The sequence below is a fragment of the Phyllobates terribilis genome, unplaced genomic scaffold, assembly GCF_046119375.1.
Source record: "Phyllobates terribilis strain yellow unplaced genomic scaffold, ASM4611937v1 Scaffold_3__8_contigs__length_932513732, whole genome shotgun sequence".
NCBI lineage: Eukaryota > Metazoa > Chordata > Amphibia > Anura > Dendrobatidae > Phyllobates > Phyllobates terribilis.
This window is the reverse complement of record NW_027362763.1, coordinates 81,372,195-81,379,462: the sequence shown is the minus strand read 5'-3', so window position 1 is coordinate 81,379,462 and position 7,268 is coordinate 81,372,195. Positions and strand designations below refer to the sequence as shown.

The following is a 7,268-nucleotide window of genomic DNA, read 5'->3' as shown; positions in this document are numbered from 1 at the left end:
GGGAGATGAGCGGCTGCTCGCAGCAGAAGCATCCCGACCGGCGGTGCCGCTCCTCGGTCCTCCGTTCACACTTGCCGTCGGGAGCTCATAGCGCTGTTTAAATTAGGCGCCAATCTCGCTGATTGGTCGCGGTTGGTTGGGGCATTAAAACCGTCTTGTTAAACCACTCTGAACTCCACGTCTCTTCCAAGGGGCATTAAAACCGTCTTGTTAAGCTACTGTGACCTCCATGTCTCTTCCAAGGGGCATTTAAATGGTCTTGTTAAGATACTGTGACCTCCACGTCTCTTCCAAGGGGCATTAAAACCATCTTGTTAAACCACTCTGAACTCCACGTCTCTTCCAAGGGGGATTAAAACCGTCTTGTTAAGCTACTGTGACCTCCACGTCTCTTCCAAGGGGCATTAAAACCGTCTTGTTAAACCACTCTGAACTCCACGTCTCTTCCAAGGGGCATTAAAACCGTCTTGTTAAACCACTCTGAACTCCACGTCTCTTCCAAGGGGCATTGATATTGTCTTTTTATTCCACTGTAACCTCCACCACTCTTCCAAGGGGCATTAAAACCATCTTGTCAAGCTACTGTGACCTCCATGTCTCTCCTAAGGGGCATTAAAACCATCTTGTTAAGCTACTGTGACCTCCACGTCTCTTCCAAGGGGCATTAAAACGGTCTTGTTAAGCTACTGTGACCTCCACTTCTCTTCCAAGGGGCATTAAAATGGTCTTGTTAAACCACTGTGAACTACACAGCTCTTCCAAGGGGCATTGAAATGTTGTTTTCAGTTACCTCTAACCTCCACGACTCTTCCATTCACTGCTAAGGCCAACAGTGTACTGGAGTCCCAGTTGCTATAAATGGAAAAAATGGTTTAGTTAAGGCCCTCTGACCTCCATGTCACTTCCAAGGGGCATTGGAGTGCCTCGAAATTTTTGGTAGGCATTGCACTCACTGTATGCCCTATAACTGTGTAGCCGAACCGCTCCTTTTGGTACAGAAACATATCCTACAAGACATGTGTGGTTGACTGGCCTGATATTGATGTGAATGGTCCCTGTTCCTCCTGCTCTTTCTCCTTTGCCACCACCTCATCCATCATTCATCACCTGAAGCTTTGTTTTAACAGGAGTCATAGAACTGGGATAGTAGCAGGAAAACATCCAGAAATCCTCAGAGGAGGTAGGATATGCGCCAAAACGTTGACCACCTCAGGCCTAGCCGCTACTACATACATGAGCTTGCATTCCAAGGAACAGAAAGCTAATGAGATGGATAGCCTCATGATCATAAATAATTTACTCGTTGTGTAGGAGGCCGACCATTGCTGCTGTTTACCTTCTGAACTTTGTGTTGAAGCCTGATTGACCCAGGACCCGCAATCCTCTATGTCTGGAGGACGTGTTGCATCACAGTGTCCAGCTGTATCCCGGCTTCCACAATATTAACCCAGTGTGAAGGCGTCAGTGAGATGGACCATCCCTGGCCACATTCACTTGTCCACGTGTTTGTGGTTAGGCTGTCCTTCCCACTAAATGCACTGGGGAGGTCACAGGTAATGTTTTGGTATGCGCGCTTGTGTATAAGGCGCACCGAGACAAATAGGGGCAGCTGGGGATCGTTTATGGACACCCAGCCGCCCCCAGGCGGCTGGGGACCGTGTGTGGGCACCCGGCCGCGGGGCGGCTGGGGACCGAGTATGGACACCCGGCCGCCCCCTGGCGGATGGGGACCAAGCGTAAACACCCGACCACCCCCGGCGGCTGCGGACCAAGCGTGGACACCCGGCCGCCGGGCGGCTGGGGACTGAGTATGGATACCAGGCCGCCGACGCAGCCATGACGTGGTGGCCAGATTCCGCCTCCACATGCCTAAAAGGCCCAATTTCAAGTGCAAGCAAGCAAGCAGTATGGTATTGCAGCCTGGGGGTGGGTGAGTGGGTGGCAGGCTGCATACTTGCTCTTTCATTGCAAGGAATGGGGGAGGTACAATTGAACACTGCCCTGGGACAAGGACTTGCACGGGGATAGTTGCAAGTCTGCATCTTCTGATGCGGCAAGGATCATTTCTGATGGGCACACTTTTAGGCAGTGACCTAGGTGTCAGAGATGCATCCAGGGGTCTTCCCAATGCTGTTCCCATGTCTTTTCAGCACTGTATGCATGTGTCACACAGCACATGGCCAGATAAGGTTGTAAAATGTTAAAATGACATTTCCCGGTGATTGCATTTGTCACGGTTGAAAGCAATGCAAAAGTGCAAAAACGCATAAAAAATGCTACTTGTGAACATAGCCCAAGGTGTGGAGGAGTATTTTTGTTTTTGGTTATTTATTTTACCTTATACACAAGTCATTACCCTGGAAAGGATGTTCCTTAACATATTTCACAGGAAAACAGTTTCAGTTTCATTTTTGGACCTTCTATTGTGAGCCCGTAAAAGTGGCTTAATACTTCTGACCACGTTATTGACAGCAGTGACCTGGGGGTCAGAAATGCTTCCTGGGGCGATCCCCATGCTGTCCCCATCTCATTTGAGCACTGTCACTATCGTTTTGGGCACTTTTTAGGCTTTCTACAGACTGCCGGGGGTGCCGCCGCAAAAATGCTTGGGTCTCCCATAGGGACATTGGGTTCATTGCTCGGGTCCGGCAACCGAGTATCACGGCGAGCTCGGGCCGAGCTTCGAGCACCCGAGCATTTTAGTGTCGCTCAACACTAGTCCCTTTCTGATATTTAGTGCTGTGTGCAGTTTCTGTGTTACACCCAGACAGATGAACCGCTGTATACTCACACGTATCAGATTCCTGAATGTTTGGAAACTTTTCTAGTTTTTTTTTTTATCACAAAACATGGAGATGCTGGGGATTGAACCCAGGGCCTCATACAGGGAAAGCATGCGCTCTACCACTGAGCTACATCCCCTGTATGGACACCCAGGGATTTGTTCTCATCTACAAGAGTCACTAATCTATGACTATCTACTAATAGATTTTCTCTATTATTTTTTCTCTTTTATAATCATGCAGCATAAATAACATCATATTCTCATAGTCTGGACTATTAGGGACAAGACAAAACTATTTTTCTTTAATTTTTTATTATTTGTTTATATTTAAAATATGGGGAAAAAAGGAAGCGATTTTATTTTTTACATCTTTTTTTGAACAGATTAAAAAAAAATGCAATTCTCCTTTTCCCATATTTTAAAGAGATTGTTCCCTACTGGATGGCGCTTTTCGATTGTCCCAATCAAATAAAAAGAAAGCAAAGAGCACTTACCTCCCAGATACGCACCGTGACAAGCACTGCACCCCATGATGATCTCCTGACATTGCTTATGTCTGATGATTGGTTGCAGGCCATCAGCGGCGGTAGAAAGGCGGCATCACCTGCAGGAGAGATTACACTCTTGTGTCAGTGTGAGCGGGCTGTCGTCGAGAGCAGTCACATTAGTGACTGCTGATGTGACTGCTCTCCAAGTCATCCGGACTGTCATGGGACAGTATGGATTATATTCACGGCGGACAGGTGAGTATTATGGTGGTTTACTATTTTTTGTAGTTTACTGGTGACAAGGGCATCAGGGATTAGGTGTTAAGGTGAGCATTATGGTGTTTTTTAATTTTTTCTCTTTTACCGGGGACAAGGACTTCGGTGGATTAGACATAAAGGTGAGTATAATACTTTTTTATTTTTATTTCAATAAAAGAGTGTTTGTCTTTATTTAAAATAAAGGACTTTATTCTGGGTGTTTTTTTTTACAATCTGACTATTGGGTTAGTAATAGGGCGTCTTATAGATGCCTCTCCATTACTAACTTGTGGACTTGATATTAGCGGTCATAAAACAGCTGACGTCAACCCCACAATCATTAACCCACTTGTCATCGCATCAGGGCAAGTGGGAAAATCGGAGGCTAAGCATCAGATTTGGCACATTTTATTGATGTACGATTTCTGGGGCGGCTGAGAGCTGATGTTTTTAGTCTAGGAGGGGGCCAATAACCATGGCCACTTCCTAAGCTATTAATATCAGCCCGCAGCTGTCTGTTTAGCCTTTGATGGTTAGTGAATATAGGGGGACCCCACATCAATTTTTGTTTGGGGTCTCCCCTTTAATAATCAATAAAGGCTAAGCAAACAGCTGTGCGCTGATATTAATAGCCTGGGAACCTTAATGGGTATTGACCTGTTCCCAGAATATTAATATCAGCCACCAGCCGTTGACTTTCCCTTTGCTGATTATGAAAATGACGAGGGACCCCACTTATTTTTTTTTTATTAACAAGCACAGTAAAATAGACACCTAAGGTAACCTTAGTTCGCAGCCTCTAGGTGCTCCAGCAGCTGGAAACTCCCAAAACCTAAAATGTCCCTCAAAGTTTCCCATGAGATTTCTGGGCCTTGCAGCTGCCGGGAGACCCGTTGGCTTTGAACTCTACAAGGTTACTGGAGTTCAAGCCACCAGGTCTGACAGTAGCTCTAATGTGGGACTTTTGAATGCCGGAGTGCCGGACAGGCGCCGGGAGCTGAATGCAGCTCACATCATTGTTGCCTGAGATCAGCGCCGAGCAAGAGACAATGATGGAAATTGTAGTCAGCACCCCCAGGGTACATTATGTGTAAAATAAAGAATTAAATTTAAAAAAACAGAGTGGGCTCTGGCCAAATTTTCATAACCAGCAGAGGGAAAGCCGTGTGCTGGGGGCTGATATTACTAGCCAGGGAAAGGGGCCATTAGCCCAAAATGTTCCCTGGTTATCAATAACAGCTATCAAAAGACTGACCGTCACTTCCAAAACAGAAAACTGGTCTGTACAGGTGCTTACTAAGGGTAGCCATCTCTATATATAACTAACAAATAAAGTAGCACTCTGTAGCGCTATAGCATGCAAACATGAAATATATGAAATTTGAATAGCATTACTGCTCTAGAAAATAGAAATAAATGAGAATTCTTAGCGCATAAATTGGCCAATTCATGTGTATCCGACAGCCACGGTAAGGCGACTCTCGTCACCTGGAACCTACCTGGTGTGAATTCAATCTTATACTTAAATCTACATGTATACGGGAGGGTAAGATCCTGCTATAATTAAAACCTCCTGAGGCTTAGGGATGGAGTGATCAGTGAGAAATCCTACAAATATATGTATATGTATGTAAATGTATACAAATATCAAAAGACTGACCCTCACTCCTCACTTCCAAAACAGAAAACCGGTGTGTACAGGTGCTTACTAAGAGTAGCCATCTCCATATATAACCAACAAATAAAGTAGCACTCTGTAGCGCTATAATATGCAAACATACTATTGTTATAGTTACTATTGTTATACTTTAGGAGGGCAATTTCACCATCTCCTTCTGCTACATCTACACCTTGCTGGTGATCCACTGACCAGCCCACCCGAGGTGTCCACAGGGAATCTGCCAGGTAGGAAGATTACCAGTCCAGGTCCTGTTCTAATAGATAGTTTTGTGGATTTGGGGTAACTGAGTGATAGGGACACATTATTATAGGGGCACGTGACACCCACATAAAATCCGTGTATATCTTGTAGGATGGCCCTGGTGGTACAGAAAAGTAAAAACACTGATGACTTTTTTTTTTAGAGGCATTTGTATACTTTACCTTCTATTATTATTTATTCTATTTTCACTCATTTATATAACCTGATCATTTCCCTGACAGGTCGGTGAGTTGTTTATTGTTTAGCAATAATGTATCACCCACAACTATAAATGATAAAGAATAACATTCCATTCTTATCATTTACAGCAGAGGATAATTTACACCATATATAACATGTATATAATATCTACCAAAGCGAAAAAACGACTATTCTACAAACATGGAGAAAACTGATTTTTCTATCTTTTCCAACACAGATTTATATAGATTTATATTCTATTAATCAGATGGGATATTTCTATTCCACATTCTCTGCCTCATTCACCAGTTGGCAGCAAACATGGCGGCCTGGCTGCTCTGATGTCACAATGCTCAGGATTAGGGGGTCACTCAGTTATGATGTCATAATGACATCATGGAATGTCCTGAGGGTATATAATCTCTGAGCACTGTGACCTCAGCGCCATTTCTTGAGTTGATGCTTTTGCTGAGACTTCACTTTGGTTGTGGAAGAGCAAACTAGTTTGTGTTACACATCTGGTGATTACTTCCATTTATTCTTCTTGATCTTTGATCAGAGCACAATAACACCGGTGCCACCGGAGAGCTTAGTTCTCCAATATTCTATCAGCCAGCTCCAGGTACCTAAGTCATGAGCGCCCGGGAGCTGCGCCAGCTGATTGCTGACAATGAGGCATGGCTGCGCCGACCAGAAAATCAAGGTAAGTGAAATATTTGGGGGAGATCCACAATATTCCCACACTATAGGGCTTTCCTGGGAGGAGATATCCCTGGGGTATGAGGGGACACATTTCAGGACAGACAGTGCAGGTTAACTAAGGCCAAAATAAAGTCAATTCTTTCTAGGGTTCCCCTCGCCCTAAACACCACGGCAGTAGAAGGACCCAACACTATAGCCCAAAAGTGTTTGCTAAAATTGGAAATAATTCTGATAAATTCTTATTTGTTTATAGGTCAGGCCATAATTGTCCATGGACGGAGGAGGTCTCCTCCAAGAGATCAGGAAAGACCTTCTACCAGTGATGGAAGGAGGTCTCCTCCAAGAGATCAGGAAAGACCTTCTACCAGTGATGGACGTCAGAGAGACAGCAATGCTGTCACTGAGAGGAGAGGGAGACGAGCCAGAGATCCTCCACGGCGTAGAGGACAGGAAGAGAGCAGGGATAGAAGCCGCTCTCCTCTAAGACCAGCCCCTGCGGAGCCCTCCGGAACAACAGGAGAGAGCAGCAGGGATGGAGGCCGTCCCCTCCCACCCATTCAACTGGAGGAAGTGGGTGTGATGACACCACCACTGCCACAGGTGGAGCCACCTGCACAAAACCTACCTGTGCAGGAGAGACCTTCTACCAGTGATGGACTGTCTCCTCCAAGAGACGAGGAAAGACCTTCTACCAGTGATGGACGTCAGAGCGACAGCAATGCTGTGGAGCCACCTGCACAAAACCTACCTGTGCGGCAGAGGCGGCAGCATTGGGTTCGCAGGAGAGCACTGCTAATTGCAAATCTCCCAACAAGGGATGTAACCGCACAGGAGGAGGCCGAGTCATGTATCATCTGTATGACCGAATATGAGATCGGAGAGCAGGTCACGGTCCTTCCATGTGACCACACCT

General features: G+C 45.7%; 1 non-coding gene across 1 annotated transcript; it reads right to left on the bottom strand.

The window, feature by feature from the left end:
* Window positions 1–2,850: 2,850 nt before the first annotated feature.
* TRNAG-UCC (transfer RNA glycine (anticodon UCC)) lies at window positions 2,851–2,922 on the bottom strand. Its single transcript has one exon. It is a non-coding gene; the product is annotated as a tRNA-Gly (tRNA).
* Between the last annotated feature and the right edge of the window lie 4,346 nt (window positions 2,923–7,268).